Source organism: Phyllobates terribilis, unplaced genomic scaffold (assembly GCF_046119375.1).
Source record: "Phyllobates terribilis strain yellow unplaced genomic scaffold, ASM4611937v1 Scaffold_5__5_contigs__length_657084704, whole genome shotgun sequence".
NCBI lineage: Eukaryota > Metazoa > Chordata > Amphibia > Anura > Dendrobatidae > Phyllobates > Phyllobates terribilis.
In genome coordinates this window covers 40,243,828-40,265,061 of record NW_027362765.1, presented here as the reverse complement: position 1 = coordinate 40,265,061, position 21,234 = coordinate 40,243,828, and the positions used below count along the sequence as shown (strand labels likewise).

The following is a 21,234-nucleotide window of genomic DNA, read 5'->3' as shown; positions in this document are numbered from 1 at the left end:
TTTCACCCATAATCCCCATACAGAACAATAGTTATACCCATATTCCTATGAGAAGTAGATGAAATATGTTCCTGGACATGTGTATTTGTGATATTTCACCCATAATCCCCATACAGAACAATAGTTATACACATATTCCTATGAGAAGTAGATGGAATATGTTCCTGGGCATGTGTATTTGTGATATTTCACCCATAATCCCCATACAGAACAATAATTATACCTATATTCCTATTGAATGTAGATGAAGTATGTTCCTGGGCATGTGTATTTGTGATATTTCACCCATAATCCCCATACTGAACAATAGTTATACGCATATTCCTATGAGAAGTAGATGAAGTATGTTCCTGGGCATGTGTATTTGTGATATTTTAGCCATAATCCCCATACAGAACAATGGTTATACCCATATTCCTATTGAATGTAGATGAAATATGTTCCTGGGCATGTGTATTTGTGATATTTTAGCCATAATCCCCATACAGAACAATAGTTATACCCATATTCCTATCAGAAGTAGATGAAGTATGTTCCTGGGCATGTGTATTTGTGATATTTTACCCATAATCCCCATACAGAACAATAATTATACCCATATTCCTATGAGATGTTGATGAGATATATCACCAGGCATGTGTAACCCCGATATTCTACACATAATCCCAAATAGTTACAATCTGTTTTCCCTGGTTCTATTATTAAACTTTAATCCAGCCCTGTGGAGGTTCTGATTCATTTTAGTATTTTCATTGAATTCCCTCTGATTTCTTTCTATATTACAGGTCAAGAGTTAAAAACTGCTGCTTCTTCTAATCCAGTATCAAGGCCAGAAGTCATTTCCTGGTCTGCATTTGAAAAATGTGCTGCCATCTAGTGGTCGAGTCTAGCATTGCAGCCCATCACCCCATCATCCCAATATGCAGTTTAGTACGTCCCCTTTTCCAAGTGATGCTAAAATCGCTTGGAAAGCGCTTGATAACCCGCATGCAGAAATGCATGTGAAGAACGCTTGACAAACGCTTCTACCTGGCAGGAAAAACGCATGTACAATCCGCATGCGTTTTTCTGCCAGGGAGATGCGGAAAAAATCTGCAGCATTTCTGCATCGTGGGCACATAGCCTTAATCTGTGGATTTCAGAGCTCTCACCATGAGAGGGGGGTTATTCAGGATCAGTATATAGTTTCTCTGCTTTCAAGCTTCTGTGCTGATAGCGAGAGAGAGAAGGGGGGGTCCCCAGATGACAGTACAGCAGTGTCTCTTCTAATAGTTTTACAAGATGGCAGATTTTGGCAGCAAAAAAAAAGAAAAATGTTAGGGGTGATGTGAGTCCCAGAAACTGCCAAATAATGAGTGCAGCTGGGCAAGAGGCACAGGCAGTCTCTCAGGGCAGCAGGCTATCACTACACTGCTGGCCAGGTGGAAGGGGAGCACAGAAAGCACTCACACACTGCTCCGGGGGGCTCCTACCTCCTTCTCTGTACTCTCCAGCAGCAGGCAATGTCTTCTGTGTGTCCAGCCTGGCCTGCCCCAGACCTCTGCAGACCTTCCCGGCACTCAGCTCTGCTCACTCCACAGTCAGGAAGCTCACCAGGTACGAATCCTTGTTGTTGATGGATGTTTTCCTTCTTCTATCTCCTGGGGGTCAGAAGTCTGCAGCATGGCCTGCCTTCTCCTCCACAGGCTCACCGTTGGTTTTCCAGCAGGCCTTTTGACCTGTTATCTGAGGGTCTTATCTTACTTCCGAGTAGGGAGGGGGGGGTCTCAGGAGACACGTTGAAAGAGTTGAGGGATTATTTTTAAGGCTGGGAAAGTTCTTTTATATAGCATAGATAAAGGAGCTAATGCAATGCACGTTTACTCCTGCTCGTGCCTAGGCCTGCTCCGTCATCATTGCCATATCTCCCCCACCTGCTCCATCATCATTGCCATATCTCCCCCACCTGCTCCGTCATCATTGCTATATCTCCCCCACCTGCTCCGTCATCATTGCCATATCTCCCCCACCTGCTCCATCATTATTGCCATATCTCCCCCACCTGCTCCATCATCATTGCCATATCTCCCCCACCTGCTCCATCATCATTGCCATATCTCCCCCACCTGCTCCATCATCATTGCCATATCTCCCCCACCTGCTCCATCATCATTGCCATATCTCTCCCACCTGCTCCATCATCATTGCCATATCTCCCCCCACCTACCCCATTGCCATGCCATATCTCCCCCACCTTCTCCATCTCCATTGCTCTCCCTCATCTCCCCCCAACTCCTCCATCACCATTGTTCTCCCTCATTTCTCTCCACCTCCTCCATCACCATTGCTGTCCCTCTTCTACCCCCCACCTCCTCCATCACCATTGCTCTCCCTCATCTCCCCCCACCATCACCATTGGTCTACCTCATCTCCCACCATCACCATTGCTCTCCCTCATCTCTCCCCACCATCACCATTGCTCTCCCTCATCTCCCCCCACCTTCTCCATCACCATTGCTGTCCCCATTTTCCCCCATCTCCAGTCCAGTGTATCAGTTAAAAAAAAAACACTTACCTCTCAGCACGTTCCCCTGCAGCACTGTCCTCTGCTTCCTGCCCGGCATCTTTTTCCCTGGCGCAGACTCACGCTGCATGATGATGTCATCAAGCAGCGCGAGCCTGTGTCAGGGAGGAAGCGCCGGGCAGGAAGCAGAAGTGAGGACGGATCCCTCCAGCTCTGCTGCCATTTTCCTCCTGTCGGCAGCGGAGCTGGGGGGATCGTTCCCTGCCCACCTAGGATGAGGGCAGTCTGGCCATGGGCCCCCAAGAGCATGGGGGTCCGAGAAGCAGGCCAGATTGCCCTCATCAGCCGCACTGCAAGGGCCCTCCTGACCCTCTGGGCCCTTGCAGTGTAGAGCACCGGTGCCCATGTTAACCAGGGACCCCGTGCGTCCTGCTCAGGGGCCCACTGAGGACCCGGGCCCACCGGAGAATTCTCCGGTACCCCAGTCCGACCTTGTATATACACCAGTCACAGTGTATCCTTTGTGATGTACACTACAGACGAAAAGTTTGGACACACCTTCTCATTTAAAGATTTTTCTGTATTTTCATGACTATGAAAATTGTACATTCACACTGAGGGCATCAAAACTATGAATTAACACATGTGGAATTATATACTTAACAAAAAAGTGTGAAACAACTGAAAATATGTCTTATATTCTAGGTTCTTCAAAGTAGCCACCTTTTGCTTTGATGACTCCTTTGCACACTCTTGGCATTCTCTTGATGAGCTTCAAGAAGTAGTAACCGGAAATGGTCTTCCAACAATCTTGAAGGAGTTCCCAGAGATGCTTAGCACTTGTTGGCCCTGTTGCCTTCACTCTGCGGTCCAGCTCACTCCAAACCATCTCGATTGGGTTCAGGTCTGGTGACTGTGGAGGCCAGGTCATCTGGCGTAGCACCCCATCACTCTCCTTCTTGGTCAAATAGCCCTTACACAGCCTGAAGGTGTGTTTGGGGTCATTGTCCTGTTGAAAAATAAATGATGGTCCAACTAAACGCAAACCGGATGGAATAGCATGCCGCTGCAAGATGCTGTGGTAGCCATGCTGGTTCAGTACACCTTCAATTTTGAATAAATCCCCAACAGTGTCACCAGCAAAGCACCCCCACACCATCACACCTACTCCTCCATGCTTCACGGTGGGAACCAGGCATGTAGAGTCCATCCGTTCACCTTTTCTGCGTCGCACAAAGACACGGTGGTTGGAACCAAAGATCTCAAATTTGGACTCATCAGACCAAAGCACAGATTTCCACTGGTCTAATGTCCATCCCTTGTGTTCTTTAGCCCAAACAAGTCTCTTCTGCTTGTTGCCTGTCCTTAGCAGTGGTTTTCTAGCAGCTGTTTTACCATGAAGGCCTGCTGCACAAAGTCTCCTCTTAACAGTTGTTGAAGAGATGTGTCTGCTGCTAGACCTCTGTGTGGCATTGACCTGGTCTCTAATCTGAGCTGCTGTTAACCTGCGATTTCTGAGGCTGGTGACTCGGATAAACTTATCCTCAGAAGCAGAGGTAATTCTTGGTCTTCATTTCCTGGGGCGGTCCTCATGTGAGCCAGTTTCTTTGTAGCGCTTGATGGTTTTTGCAACTGCACTTGGGGACACTTTCAAAGTTTTCCCAATTTTTCGCACTGACTGACCTTCATTTCTTAAAGTAATGATGGCCACTCGTTTTTCTTTACTTAGCTGCTTTTTTCTTGCCATAATACAAATTCTAACAGTCTATTCAGTAGGACTATCAGCTGTGTATCCACCAGACTTCTGCACAACACAACTGATGGTCCCAACCCCATTTATAAGGCAAGAAATCCCACTTATTAAACCTGACAGGGCACACCTGTGAAGTGAAAACCATTTCCGGTGACTACCACTTGAAGCTCATCAAGAGAATGCCAAGAGTGTGCAAAGCAGTCATCAAAGCAAAAGGTGGCTACTTTGAAGAACCTAAAATATAAGACATATTTTCAGTTGTTTCACACTTTTTTGTTAAGTATATAATTCCACATGTGTTAATTCATAGTTTTGATGCCTTCAGTGTGAATGTACAATTTTCATAGTCATGAAAATACATAAGAATCTTTAAATAAGAAGGTGTGTCCAAACTTTTGGTCTGTACTGTATATGCAGCATTCTTGGTGTGTCCTATGTGATCTATACACAGCAGTCTCAGTGTCTTCTATGTGATGTATATACAGCAGTTCCAGTTTATCCTATGTGATGTATTTGCACCTGTCCCACTGTCACCCATGTGTTGTATGTACACCAGTCCCAGTGTCTACTATGTAATGTATATACAGCAGTCTTGGTGTCTTCTATGTGATGTATATGTAGCAGTCAGTGTCAGGGCTGTGGAGTCGGTGTCCATTTTGGTGGACTCGGAGTTAGTATAAAATGGACCGACTCCAACTCCTAAAATATTTAATAAATTGGGTACAGTAGTTCAATGCAGTTTGTGGGAAATATTTTTTCGTAAGAATTTGGGAAAGTTCTGAAATGTCCTATAAATGTCTGTCCTATTCCTGATTTAACGGTCTAGACTTTTAGCTGAGATGAATCTGTGCTACACTAAATTTATCACTTAAACATGAGTCATGTATGAGGGAGTCGGTCTCATGGAAATTGAGGAGTTGGAGTCGAGTCCACAGCCCTGTTCTGTGTCTCTTATGTGATGTATTTACCAGCCCCTGTGTCTCCTATATGATGTATATGCTCCAGCCCCAATGTATCCTATTTGATGTGTGCACCAGTTTCTGCATCTCCTGTGTGATATATATAAACAGCAGTCTCGGTATCTCCTATGTGAGGTGTATACAGCAGAATCTCAGTGTCTCCTATGTGATGTATATAAGTCTTGGTTTCTCCTATGTGATTTATACAGCAGTGACACTTACCCTGAGGAAGCTGCCATGTGCAGCGATACGCATGGGCTTGTAAGATGGTGATTGCAGATATGATGGGGCTCCCATGTGGTATATTTGATGCCTTTCTGGCAAACTGGCATGATATGCAGGGTGTGAGCTTTGGGGATTTTGCATATTGCACATGATGATTTTGTTCCTCTTGATTACGATGATTATCATTATTGTAAATAACTCACCATAGAATTGGGTGGTTAATTTCCAGCCAGTTTATATTTCATTCATTATATATGCAGGGAGCTGCATGTATTGCATATATAGCGGTTATTTATTTACTGATCCTTGTATGTGATAGCAGTATTGATGTAATCTATTCAGGTTTATTACACCATATACATTATATTGATGGAATATTGTTACTAAAGTACTGATGCTGTGTATGATCACAAGCCATGTATACATTGGGGTTTGAAATTGAGTAGTTTCTATGTGCAATACTATTACAAGCATAATCTGGGCTTGGTGCAATAATAATAATAATAATAATATTTTCCCCTATTGTACCTTATTGATCTATTATCCTATTATGATACATTCCTGTTCTTATGTATATTGTATTCCATATCTACAATCATGGTATTTATTTTATGTTAGGTTTTAATCATGTCTAAATTGTCTTGCTTGTAATAAAAAAAAATGTTTGAATATTTATTTTGAGTGTGCTCATAGTTAATGTATCTTTTTTTTCTATTTATTGTGCAGAGGTTATACATTATGTAGCACCTCATTTCTATATAGTGGCTGTGCATCTTACTTTGTGTTTCTACAGCAGTGTCGGTGTCTCCAATGTGATGTGTATATACACCAGTCTTAATGTCTCTTATGCGGTGTGTATAGAGCCATCTCAGTGTCTCCTATATTGTGTATGTACAGCACTCTCGGTGTGGCCTATATTATGCATACTGCAGACCTCTCACTGCTTAAGTTCTATAAACATTATGTGATGAATTTTCCACTTTGAGGAGACATGAAGTATAATATATATATCCGTGTTCAGAACAACTTACAGCTGCTAGTTCTTTACAAAACTTATCTTTGTAAAGAGTCTCCTGCGCTCCAGACTGATGGAAACCCAGAAAAGCAGCTGTGATTAGCAACACCATTAATTCCACCTGTCATAACACATCTCACCAAAGACAAGCAACTAACAAGTCATGTGAGACTAACTTAATTTCCTTCTATGACAGAATCACTGACTGGGTGGATCAGGGAAATGCTGTAGATATAGTATATCTTGACTTCAGCAAAGCATTTGACAAAGTATCTCACACCATCCTTATTGAAAAAAATGACCAAGTATGGAATGGACAAGGCAACTGTTAGGCTATGTGCCCACGATGCAGAAATGCTCCGGATTTTTCCTGAGCATTTCTGCATCTCCCTGGCAGAAAAAACGCATGTGGATTGTACATGCGGATTGTACATGCGGATTGTACATGCGTTTTTCCTGCCAGGGACATGCGGATGTGAAGCGTTCTTCACATGCATTTCCACATGTGGGTTGACAAGCGCTTTCCAAGCGATTTTAGCATCACTTGGAAAGAGCTTGTCAACTTGGTCGCACTATATAAATCCATGCAAACGGCAAGGATTTATATAGTGTGACCCCATAGAATGGTTAAAAATAAAAAAATAAATCTATACTTGCCTTCCGATGGCCCCCGCAATCTTGCTTCGCTCCGTCCTGGCTGTCGGCAGATCGCGGTACACTGAAGGACCTGCCGTCACATAACTATGATGTCAACGCAGGTCCTTCAGTCCACCGCGATCTGCCGGCATGGGAAGACGAGCGCAGCGGGGGCCATCAGAAGGTAAGTATAATATTTATTTTTTATTTTATTCTTTTTTCAGAGGTTCAATGGTACCCGGGTCCAGAGGAGAGTCTCCTGTCCTCCACACCCGGGTACCATCCGCACATTGAAACGCATGGAATGCGCATCTACATATGCAGTGATACGTAATCCATGCGTTTCAATGCAAGTCAATGGCGGCGAAAACGCAGCGCTTCCGCAAAATTAATGGACATGCTGCTTTTTTTTCCGCAATGATAATCCGCAGCATGTGCACAGCGCATGCGGATTATCATTAGGGACCATGGCCGGCCTTCTACCATGCGTTTTTTAAGCGTTTCTGCACTGTTTTTGCCGCTGCGGAAACGCTTAAAAAATGCATCGTGGACACACAGCCTTAGGTGGATTCATAACTGGCTTAGTGATCGGACTCAAAGAGTGGTCGTAAATGGCTTCACATCCAGTTAGATGAATGTCTCAAGTGAGGTACCACAGGGCTCTGTCCTGGGACCTGTATTGTTCAGCATCTTTATCAATGATTTAGATGAAGGAATTGAGGGTAAACTGATTAAATTTGCAGATGACACAAAGCTAGGAGGGATAGCTAACACTAGAGAAGAGAGAGAGAGGATTCAAAAAGACCTAAATAAACTGGAGCAGTGGGCAGCAACTAACAGAATGGTTTTTAACAGGGAAAAATGAAAAGTACTACATCTGGGCAATAAAAATGAAAAAAGCATATACAGAATGGGAGGAATAGAGTTAAGCAACAGCACATGTGAAAAAGACTTAGGTATACTAATAGATCATAGACTGAACATGAGTCAACAGTGTGATGCAGCAGCAAAAAAGGCAAATACAATTCTGGGATGTATTAACAGAAGCATACAGTCTAGATCACGTGAAGTCATTATCGCACTTTACTCCTCTTTGGTCAGACCTCATCTGGAATACTATGTCCAGTTTTGGGCACCACATTTTGAAAAAGACATTGACAAACTGGAGCAAGTTCAGAGAAGAGCGACCAGAATGGTGACTGGTCTGCAAACCATGTCCTATGAGGAACGGTTACAGGATTTGGGAATGTTTAACTTGCAAAAAAGAAGACTGAGAGGAGACTTAATAGCTGTCTACAAATATGTCAAGGGCTGTCACATTGTAGAAGGATCATCTTTATTCTCATTTGCACAAGGAAAGACTAGAAGCAATGGAATGAAACTGAATGGGAGGAGACACTGATTAGATATTAGAAAAAACTTTTTGACAGTTAGGGTGATCAATGAGTGGAACAGGCTGCCACGAGAGGTGGTGAGTTCTCCTTCAATGGACGTCTTCAAACAGAAGCTGGACACACATCTGTCTGAGATGATTTAGTGAATCCTGCTTTGAGCAGGGGGTTGGACCAGATGACCCAGGAGGTCCCTTCCAACGCTACCATTCTATGATTCTATGAACTCCAGTCATCATATTAGGCGAGAATTAATTAAATGTTTGACAAGATATACTGTAGCAGGATTATTTTTAAGTTGATAATTTTGTATGGCTCATAAATGGTGATATAAATATCTGAAAGGGCCCTTGCCAAAAGAAAAGTTCCCTACCACTGTCTTTGGGTGCTTTCATATTGCACTCTGTGTCTCCGTCAGGGCATACGTCCAAAATCCCCCACAAAATGGGGTGATTTCACTGCAATGGTGACGGCAGAGTGAATGTGCGCTAGCCTACATCCGAGTGTCCGCCTACTATAGGCGTACACTCCCAAAAAAAGTGCACGGAAGAGTGCATGTTCACTCTGCCGTCACTATTGCAGTCTATGGCCCCCGTCTGCGCATATGTCTGCGCCGTGTTATGCAGGGGATTTTTGGCTTATGCCCCGACAGGGACACAGTGCAATGTGAAAGTAGCCATAAAGTAACGATTGACTGTCATTTCTCTTTACTTATTTGGGTGGTTCTTACCATATTCTTTACTGGAACAATTGTGAACCAGGGTTCTACACTGCACGGAATTGAGCACCAACACTCCCTCTGCAAAACACATCCGATGGTCACAAACACTTTCTGGAGGCTGGTGATTCTATAGATGAACTTTTGACTAGGCAACCTGTTCATTGCAAGCCATTCCAGGTGACTGCCTGACTAAGCTGCTTGAGAGAATGCCAAGGGGGTATAGTTGTCATTATCCTTAGAGTAAAAGAGGAGTAGCTTGAGAAAGTTAAGGTTTAACACACACTCTGGTTTGTTTCATATAGTTGACCCTTTTACCCCTCCCCAAGCATGTTTTCACCTACATGACCAGGCCAAATTTTTCAATCCTGACCAGTGTCACTTTGGAACGCTTCAAGGGATCCCACTAACTCTGAGATTGTTTTTTTCGTGACGTATTGTACTTCATAATAGTGGTAAAATTTGTTCGATATGACTTGCGTTTATTTGTGAAAAAAATTGAAATTTGGTGAAAATTTTGCGATTTTCAAACTTTTAATTTTTATGTTCTTAAACTAGAGAGTTATGTCACACAAAATAGTTAATAAATAACCTTTCCCACATGTCTACTTTACATCAGCACAATTTCTGAAACCTAATTTTGTTTTGTTAGGAAGTTAGATGGGTTAAAAGTTGACCAGCGATTTCTCATTTTTCCAACAAAATTTATAAAACCATTTTTTTTTAGGGACCACATCACATTTGAAGTGACCTTGAGGGGCCTATATGACAGAAAATACCCAAAAGTGACACTATTCTAAAAACTGCACCCCTCAAAGTCCTCAAAACCACATTCAAGAAGTTTAATAACCCTTCAGTTGCTTCACAGGATGAAAAGCAATGTGGAAGAAAAAAAATTTACATTTTACTTTTTTTCACAAAAAAAATATTTTAGCCCCAATTTTTTGTATTTTCACCAGGGTAACAGGAGAAAATGGACACAAATGGAAAATGGACACAAATTAGTTGTGAAATTTCTCCTGAGTACGCCGATACCCCATATTTGGAGGAAAACTATTTGGACGCAAGGCAGCGTTCGGAAGGGAAGGATCATCATTTGACTTCTTGATCGCTAAAATGGCTATAGTTGAGAGCGAACACCTTGTCACGTTTGGAGAGCCCCTGATATGCCTAAACAGTGGAAACCCCCTACAAGTGACCACCATTTTGAAAACTTGACCCCTCAAGGAATTTATCTAGATGTATGGTGAGCACCTAAATTTATAAGGTAGAGTCATGAAAATAAAAAAATCTAATTTTTCCACAAAAATGTACTTTTAGCCCCAATTTTTTTATTTTCACAAGAGTAACAAGAAAAAAATGGACCCCAATTTTTTTGTGCAATTTCTCTGATATCCCATATGTGGGGGAAAACTACTATTTGGGCGCACGGCAGAACTCAGAAAGGTAGGAGTGACATTTTGGAACTCAGACTTTAAATGGAATGGCTGATGGATTGGTCTGCGGGCATCATGTCATGTTTGGAGAGCCCCTGATTTGCCTAAACAGTGGAAACCCCCCACAAGTGACCCTATATTGGAATTGATCTAGTGTTTTCCAGGTATGTGAATGTTATATGTGAGTTATGTAGAGTGCATCAGGTTGCCATATGTAAGTTGAATAAGTCAGAATTTAATTTAGTAGTCCATGGATGTGTGGTACAGTTTGAAGCAGTCTTTTATACACAGACCAGTTTTGGCTGGGAAGGTGTCTCATAGCCAAGTGGTGTCCTTTCTCATTCCCCTTCTGTAACATACTCTGCACCTTTTTTGTGACCGTCCTTTCTTTGAGGTTTGAGGGACCTCACCGGGCAAATGTTTCCCTGGTATGATACTGGTGTCTGCTCCTTCCTGACTTCAAAATATTAGGGCCTTAATCACTACCTCCTTGAACTGAAGGAAGGTCCTGGTCTGGCCTGCACATCGTGATAGCACGAAAGCGTTATACAAAATTTGGGGCCAAAAATTGCTGGACGTACAAATTTGTCTCTGCCACCATGAGGTTTACAAAATCCTCAGAGAAAGGACTTTGAAAAAGTCTTTCTGTGATGCCGGTGGTGTCAAATTTGATTCCTGATAGCGCCACAAAACCAGGAATCTGTGGTTCATAATCTTCGGGGGTTGAAGTTCATATGGGGTCAGTAACAGTGGGCGCTGGTTCATTTTTTGTCCTGTTGCGTCTGCGTGGCGGTTCGGTAGCAGTTGTTGAAGAGGAGGAAAATAATGGAAGGTGGCATCAGCTCCCTCACTATCATTGTCGGAAGCAAGGAATACGTAAGCCTCCTCTGCTGAATATCGTATTTGGGAAGAGCAGGACATTTTTTGATGTGTGGGGTGTGTGTGTACCAAATTTTAATCAGGTGTGTGTGAGAGAAAAAGATAAAAATAAAATAAAAAGAACATAAGAACTTGATAAAATAAAAAAGAAACTTGCTAAATGGACGCCAGTAAAAAGAAGTTACTAAGCACCCACAACTATCTGACACCACTAATCCTGACTATATTCAGTAAAATATACTGTAGTAGATGCTGAGTACTACAGTGTATTTTTACTGTCCCTAATCTAGTCCTCTGAACTAATCTAAAAAAACTTATTTTTTTCACAAAAAAACCCCAGCAACTGGATGTCAAACAGTGATGTGCAACACTGATCAGCGCTCAACGGCTGTAGGACGCAGGCACGGATGTGATTCTTTTTTTACGCTTTGCTATCTGACACTAACCCTGACTTTATTCAGTAAAAAATACTGTAGTAGACGCTGATTACTACGGCATATTTTTACTGTCCCTAATCTAGTCCTATCAACTAATCTAAAAAAACAACAGGATGCCGATCAGCGATGTGTGCAGGACTCACGAATAAGAGAAAAACTGCCAAAAAACTAGTACTGATCAGTCAAGTACTGATTAGCTCTCGGCTGCAAATGGGGGGAGAAAGGGGTTAGGGAGAAGGGGGGAAAAGGGTCAAGAGGGGGATTGGGGTGGATTAGGAAAAATCAGGGAACAGGAACAGATTAGGAATGTCTTTTTTCAGGAACAGCCATAACATCAGCAGAAGTGATGGCACAGGCTTAAAAAAGTCTATGGCACCATTGCCTAAAACACTGAAATCTCTGTGATCGTAGTTGCAGGGGTGAGGGACTACAAAACCCCCAGTGACGACGAGCCCAGAAATATTTAGTGATCGCATTGTGCTCCAGGAGACACACACACCATAAATGAAGAGGGTAATTCCTACTACAGAAATGCTAAACATGTGGACACTAACTGTGGTTGGGCACAATGTAAGGTTCAGAAATGAGGAGACATGTGGCTTTGGGGCGCAGATTTTGCTGGATTGATTTATGGAAGCCATGTTATTTTTCAAGAGCGTTTAAGCTATTAGGAATGTAGACACCCTCTATTTTTGTATTGACAGATGATGATCTTTAATGGTTGCTTATTTTTTATGGGATAAGTAGAAGTTTTCATTGATCTCATTTGGGCTATTTGCTTTTTGGTGCTTATTATTTCAATATTTTGGAAGAATAATGAATAAAATAACTCAAGCATACTCTACTTGTCCATGCTCTGAGCTGAAGTCTACAGTTATATTGTGAAATGTTTTTTTCTTATGGAATAATCGAATTATGCTGCCCAACTTGCAATTTATATGGACATTTTATAAGAATATAATTTTTAAGGATAGTTTATTAAAAATAATAATTTGTTTTATTCTTGGCAGATGACTGTACCAAGGGATTAAAAGGACAGCTGACCTCTTCTGTTTTTAAATCAGATGACCTTGATATCACCCAAGATATAAGTGAAGTGAATGCCGTTACTCCAGATGTACCATCATCCCTTCACAGCAAAGATCTATCATCTGATGCTTTTACACAGGTCCTAACTTCTGATTCATCACAGACTATTAAGAAAAATAAGTCACAAAGGGGTTCAGTGTGGGAAATATAGTAACCAGAAAACATATCTTGATAAACATGAGAAAATTCATACAGAGGAGAAGCCATTTTGTTCAGAATGTGGAAAATGTTTTGAAAATAAATCAAATAATGTGAAACAGAGAATTCATACAGGACAGAAGCTATTTTCATGTTCAGAATGTGGTAAATGTTTTTCAAAGAAATCAAATCTTGCTAGACATCATAAACTTCACACAGGCGAGAAGCCATATTCATGTTCAGAATGTGGGAAATGTTTTGTAGATAAATCACATCTTGTTACACATAAGAGAAGTCATACAGGGGAGAAGCCATATTCATGTTCAGAATGTGGGAAATGTTTTACAGATCAATCAAATGTTCTTAGACATCAGAGAATTCACAGAGAGGAGAAGCCATTTTCATGTTTAGAATGCGGGAAATGCTTTAGAGATAAATCAGATGTTGTTAGACATCAGAAAAATCACAGAGGGGAGAGGCCATATTCATGTTCAGAATGTGGGAAATGCTTTGCAGATAAGTCAAATCTTGTTCATCACCACAGAATTCACACAGAGGAGAAGCCATATTCATGTTCAGAATGTGGGAATTGTTTTAAAATGAAATCACATCTTGTTAAGCACCAGAAAGTTCACACAGGGGAGAACTCTTATTCATGTCCACAATGTCAGAAATGTTTTAAAGACAAATCACGTATTATTACACATCTTAGACTTCACACAGGGGAGAAGCCATTTTCATGTTCAGAATGTGGTAAATGTTTTACAGAAAAATCAAATCTTCTTACACATCAGAGAACTCACTCAGGGGAGAAGTCATATTCATGTTCAGAATTTGGGAAATGTTTTGCAGCTAAATTACATCTTGTTAAACATAAGAGATGTCACACAGGGGAGAAGCCATATTCATGTTCAGAATGTGGTAAATGATTTAGAGACAAATCAAATTTTATTAAACATCAGAAAATTCACACAGGGAAGAAGCCATTTTCATGTTCAGAATGTGGAAAATGTTTTGTAGATAACTCGAGGCTTGTTAGACACCTGAGAATTCACACAGGGGAGAAGCCATATTTATGTTCAGAATGTGGGAAATCAGAAAAATCAAATCTTCTTACACATCAGAGAACTCACTCAGGGGAGAAGCCATATTCGTGTTCAGAATGTGGGAAATGTTTTAATCAGAAAATATTTTTAGTTGGACATCAGAGGTGGCATCTTCTTGGACATCAAAAATCTCACACGGGATAAGCCATTATCATACAAAGAAAGTGAGAGGTTTTAATTTAAGATCATATTAAGTTAACCATAAAAAAAAACCTCACATGGGGAGAAGAAATACATTTAGGGTATGTGCAGACTATCCAGAGCCGGCTGCAGCCCCGAGGCTGCGGACACGCCGCCCCCGGCTTCCGCTCATCATGCAAATGAGCGCCAGCCTCTTTTTTTTATTTTTTTCATCTGCAGACTTTCCCCATAGAGATTAGGTCTATGGGGAAATCCTGCATGCCGACCCGCTGGAGAAATTGACATGCTGCGGTCTGGAAAGACGCGCCTCATGTCAATTTCCGCGGGTGTGCCACAGACGCATAGTGGACATGGGATTTGTATGAATCCCATCCAATTCGCTGTAACATCTGGCCGCTGCGGATTGAACGCAGCGCAAGTGAACACTGATTGTGTGCACATACCCTTAAATTATAAATTGTACAAGAATCCATGTAACAGAGAAAGTCAACATAGACAAGTAAATGACAAAGCGAAAGTAATTTAGAACGTATATGAAAAATATTATGTAGTGAAATGTCGCAGCTGGACAAGTCCTGACTGTATTGTTTGTGTCACCGAAGTCCCTAGTCTTTGATGTGAATCCCACAAAGCAGGCTCACGCAGATACAGTGCTGAAAGGTTTTTTTTTTAATGGGCCCGGATTTATGGGTCCAGGTTTTAGGAGCAGCTGAAAGAACTGGGTGGTATTGGCTGCTCCCTCACCTTCAGTTCCAGGTCTTGAAAAGGCCTATTTAAGGCAGATCAGCTGCCTTAGATGTAATCTAGGAGTAGAGGTGGAAAGACCTCTGGTATGCTTGGTCAGAGTGCCAGAACCTGATTAAAAGAGTGCAGACCTGCTTCATCAATCGTTTTGTTTATTTTGTTACACTTGGTATGCCAGAAAAAAAAGGCTGATTTCTGATCATTTGCTGAAGGTTTATGACTTGAATTAAACCTTTCTGTTTTGAGACAAGAACTTTGTACCTGTGTGAACGCTAACCAGCTGCCGGAAAGTGAGTGAATCCTTACATTAGTTATTAACAGACATCTGTTATCCAAAAAGCAAATAAAAAGCAATATTCCATCTGCATTGAATATTTTACTCTTATATATTTATATATTATAGACCAAAAACCAATCAATCAATGTCGTTATAGCGGTACCATGTGAAGTAATAGCTACAGATAGATTTAAAAAAAAAAAACAGGAAAAGGGAGGTGTATTATGGTATCAAAATAGTAACTTTATTAAACATTAAACCTAAATAAATGCATGGTGGTCAGCTAAAAAACATTGAGAATACAGGACACAGCGCTGTGTAGAAACTATCACAGTCCATCATAATATTCTAGGTATATCCTATGGCAACAGCTCAGTCCGCCATGGAGATAATTGTATGTACCTAGGGGTAAGTAAACAATATACATAGAACAATGAGCTAAAATGCAGATGGAGCTAATAATGGTAAATACATTCACATGCTTTATGTACATCGAATCTTACATGAATATAATTCAGACCATATATAATTTGTATAATTATATATTAATTTGTATTTAGCAGCATAATAACTGCAATAAACAAAAATAACACACAATGGCAATGTGTCAATCAAAATTGACAGCCGCAGAATGTGGCATAGCAGCATATACATGTAATTTGATGCACTACAAAAGGATCTGCTGCATTTGTTCTGTGATAGTCAAATAGACATAATAGCATATGCTACTCAGTCAGGGGTAGTCAGAAGGAAAATAAACAGCCACAAAACAGATAAGCGAGTCAAGTGCAAATAATGCAAAGTGTTAATGACTTAGGCAATAGTGTGAACAGGGTCTGTACCAGGGAACAACACAGTAGTGGACCTGCTGCACCTTGACGCGCGTTTCACTTTCTGGGCTTCGTCACTAGGTGTGGCGAATTAAAAAACTGGGCTCTTTAAGTATTGTAAAGAGAATTAAACAAATGAAACCTGCTCTGCGACTAATCCTCTATAGTGAGGCGGCACACACCCACACTTCTGCAGGTTCAGGGCGCATTAGCAGAAAGGGTCGCAGCATGAAGAGGAAGACCTTCCAAGTTACCCTTGATTACCCGTGTATCTGTATCAGCGCTCACAGTTTTTTCCACCCTTGTCCACCTGCCCATATGTAGAAATCTTTGTGAAATTGGAAAAAGGAAGAATTTTCTCCATTAGATGGGAAAATGTATAGTGACAATGTTACGCACTCACAAAGAAGTGCCATCAGCGAACTTAAATGTTATAGAGATATTGTCATCAAGAGGGCGGACAAGGGTGGAAACATAGTACTATGGCCAATACAGATGTACAAGACGGAGGTATTTAGATAACTTAATTCTCCTCTCTGCTATGAAGGTTTGACATATAATCTAATACAGATACAGTATATAAATTGGAACTCATTGATATACTAGAGCAGTAATTTCACCCAAACTGAGAGATTGCCTTATCCAAGAACATCCAATCACATAACAACCTTCTATCTCCTGACGAAGGTTTACAAGGATCCCCAGAATCCACCCTGCAGACCCATAGTGTCAGGGGTCCGGGGGTCTTTGTGAGCCAATTTGCAGATACATTGATCACTATCTAAAGAAATGTGTGGAAGCTCCCTATATTAGGGATACAACTAACATTCTCAGAAGATTACACACGTGGTCAAAATTGTTGGTAGCCCTCGTTTAATGAAAGAAAAACCCACGATGGTCACAGAAATAATTTGAATCTGACAAAAACAATAATAAATTAAAAATCTATGAAAAAGAAAAAATGAAAGTCCGACATTGCTTTTCAACCCTGCTTCCACAGAATTAAAAAAAAATAATAATCTCAAGACTATCAAGGGATTCTAGAGAGAAATGTGCTGCCCAGTGTCAGAAAGCTTGGTCTCAGTCGCAGGTCATGGGTCTTACAACAGGATAATGACCCAAAACACACAGCTAAAAAGACCCAAGAATGGCTAAGAGGAAAACATTCGACTATTCTGAAGTGGCCTTCTATGAGCCCTGACCTAAAGGCAACCTTCAAACACGAGACAACTGGAGCAGTTTGCTCATGAGGAGTGGGCCGAAATACCTGTCGAGAGGTGCAGAAGTGTCATTGACAGTTACAGGAATCGTTTGATTGCAGTGATTGCCTCAAAAGGTTGTTCAACAAAATATTAAGTTAAGAGTACCATCATTTCTGTCCAGGCCTATTTCATGAGTTTAATTTTTTTTTTTTTAAATTCTGTGGAAGCAGAAAAGCAATGACTGACTTTTATTTGCTCATTTTCAAAGATTTTTAATTTATTACTTTGTCAGATTCAAGTTATTTCTGTGACCATTGTGGGTTTTTCCCTCATTAAACGAAGGGTACCAACAATTTTGACCACGTGTGTAGATGGGTTACAGTTGGATGGGGATATGCTGATGGTCACATGTGTACAGGGACTCCATGTCACGTCTATACATCACAACTACGGGATGAGAGTATGAGAGCTGCCAATTTTTTTCTTAAAATGAATAATCCAGATCAGGAATTGATAGGAGTTCATTATGTTCCTATTGCCTTTTGTATTGACTCATACATTTTTTGTGTTCAAGGACCGCCCCTTCCTACAGCTCCTGGGAATGACGATGGGGGCAACTGGTGTGCCCTCATGCCAATCTTTTCCTGGGGCAGTGGGATAGGGATGTTGTCCTTAACACACCTGGCCATCAATGCCTCATCTCGAGGTCGCGTTATACAGATGATGTGTTTTTCATCTGGCAGGGCTCTACGTCCTATTTGGAGGAGTTTCTAACCCATCTTAATAACAATGATCTTAATATTAGATTGACCTGGAAATATAGTAAGCTAGAAGTGAAGTACTTGAATGTATTGATTACAAGAAGAGATAATGGCACCCTAGGGACTGATATTTTTCACAAGAGCACAGCAACCAATAGGCTATGTGCGCACAATCAGGATTTGAAGCAGAAATTTCCTGAGCGTTTCTGCATCTTCTTGGCAGGAAAAACACTGCGGAAAAAAAGCACGGTTTTGACGGAATTTTGTTGCATTTTTGACGCATTTGTGATGCGTTTTTTGATGTGGGTTTTTGAAGCGTTTTTGTACATAAATGAATGCTTTTTGGAGCTAAATAAAGTTATTTGGTGGGACATTGCTTAAACCCTTGGATTACTGTCATAACTGGGGTGAGTATATTGGTTAATTTAAATGATTAAAGGGGTTGTCCGGTGTTGCCCAATGTATTCAGCATGTGGGCGTAAGTACCCTGTGTTGCAGATAATGCCTGTGAGCGGCGCTATCACTGGCCACTCCAGAGCATCACGTGGCCCCCGGCTGCAGCTGGCGCTGACATCTGCTGATGTCACGGCAAGTCCAGGATGCAGCTGAGGGTCCCTCTTCCACGTTCCACCGGTGGCTGCTGGGTTGTGGACTGGGTTATTCCCCTGCGTTACACCTGGATGCTGGGTGTGACTCGGGGAATAACCCCGCCCACAACCCAGCAGCCACCGCGGGGACCCCAGCGCTGAGTCACACCTCACTTGTCGTGACGTCAGAGCGGGGTCACGTGATGCCTGTGAGCGGCCACCGATAGCGCCACTCACAGGCATTATCAGCAACACAAGGTATTTACAAATATACTTATTCACACATGCTGAATATATTGGGCAATTTAAAAAAAGTACCGGACAACTTCTTTAAAGAATGTGTCTGTTGGATTTCAAATAAAGTGTTTGCTCTGTGTATATTTAACTTTTTACTTTACTGTAATTAGGTTTGGTGATGAAAAGGTCTGATTGACACCTTGTCATCACCAAACAAAAGAGCTAGGTGTCAGCTAATCCCATTCACCCAATCTTATTAGCATTTCTATTCATGTAATTTACGCAGCAGCTGTGAGCTGCTAGTTTTAGCCTGGGAAGGTGCCATTTGCGAACATGGTCCCTGGCCATTGTTAACAGCTCACAGGTGTTTCGTTAGCTGCTACGTCCCCCCGATCAGCACTCAGCAGCGCTTTGGATGCAGGGTATTGTTGCTGCATCCAAAACGCGGTGTTCTAATGCCTCACTTTTGTTGTCGGTACATGTGAATCCTCCGCATATAATGACACTTCAATCAGTCAAAATCTGCAGCGGAGACTAGCGTGTCCGCTACAGAAATTGACATGCTTTGGGTGAATTTGGGTACGTGGCCACGATCATGAGCCACTGCAGGTTTGACACTGCGTGTTTATACAGCATCAAACCCTCAGCGTCCAGATGTTACAACATAGTGGATGGGATCTCTAGAAATCCCATGTCCGCTTTGTGTGCAACAGAGGCTGCGAATCACCCGTGGACACTGACATGCCACACGTATTTCAGGACCACAGCATGTCAAATTCTTTTTCGGAGTCGCTAGTCTCCATAACAGAAATTTGACCACTAGAATGTATTGAAAGCGATAAATTTGCATGGTTCAGTGAACACATGTGGATTTATGTGCGTTCAATAGAATGCAACATTTTGGACTCAGCAAAAAATATGCGCCCAAAGCGCTACTATGTCCGGATCGTGGGCACAGAGCCTAAAATTTTTTTAAAAAAGTGGCGTGGGCTCCTGCTTCATTTTTATAACCAGCAGAGGGAAAGCCAACCGCTGGAGGCTGATATTAGTAGCTGAGGAGGGGGCCATTAGCGAACAATGTTTGATATTAATAGACGTGGAGGGAGCTAGTATTCATGGCCCTATCCCTGGCTATTAATATCAGCCCACAGCTGTTTGCTTAGCCTTTACTGGCTAGATTACAGGGAGACCCCAGAAAAAAATTGACGTGGGGTCCCCCTATAAAATCTAACCAGAAAAGGCTAAACAGACAGCTGCTGGCTGATATTAATAGCCAGGGAAGGGGCCATGAATACTAGCTCCCTCCACGTCTATTAATATCACCCCTCAGCAGTCCCAGAAATGGCGCATCCATAAGATGTGCCAAATCTGGCGACTAGCCTCGCTCTTCCCACTGCCCTGTTCTGTGATAGTCAAATAGACAGTGGGGTAATGGGGTTGGGGTTCACGTCAGTCTTGTATTGGTGGCTGACATGAAGCCCAGGTTAGCAATGGAGGGCGTCTATAAGACGCCCTCATTACTAACAGCGTAGTAAAATGGTCGCCGCTTTTTCAATAAAAAACGGCCAGAATAAAGTATTTTAATGAAATAAAAAGCACATGGTTCTAAAAAATTTTTTATTACCCTCTCAGTCCCCGAATCCCTCGTCTCTTGAAAAAAATGTAAAATAACAAACAACCATATTCTTCACCTGTCCTCCGTCAACAACGCAGTCCATGATTACCGCTAATTGTCCCTCAGTGATCCGGGTCACTTCTACAGCAGTGACATCAGCAATAACTGATGTCACTGCTGTAAAAAACAGCACTGTATACTGAGAGGAGTGTAAAATCACGCCTATCAGTATACATTGCTGCAGGAGGTCACTGGGGTTCATCAGCTGATCAGCTCCGGTGAGCTTAACACCATTCTTGAGAATGTTCCCACGGGGAGGTCACGTGAGCAATCAGCTGATCGCTCACGTGACTGCAGGTCCTGGCAGCACAGCAGTATACCGCCGGGGAGAAAACATCACCGGGGACCAGGAGGACATCGGGGGGGCACCAGACAGGTGAGTATATGGATTTTTTTTTTCTTTTTTCACTGCCGGTGGTTCCCGACTCTGCTGAGGAGAACTACTTATAACTTACTGTTATCAGCGGGAGTGGCGGATGGGTGATAGGAGTGGTA

General features: G+C 42.0%; 1 pseudogene; it reads left to right on the top strand.

Annotated features, from left to right (window-relative positions):
- The window catches only part of LOC141271420 (uncharacterized), a 101,222-nt pseudogene that overhangs the window by 58,353 nt on the left and 21,635 nt on the right, over positions 1–21,234 (top strand).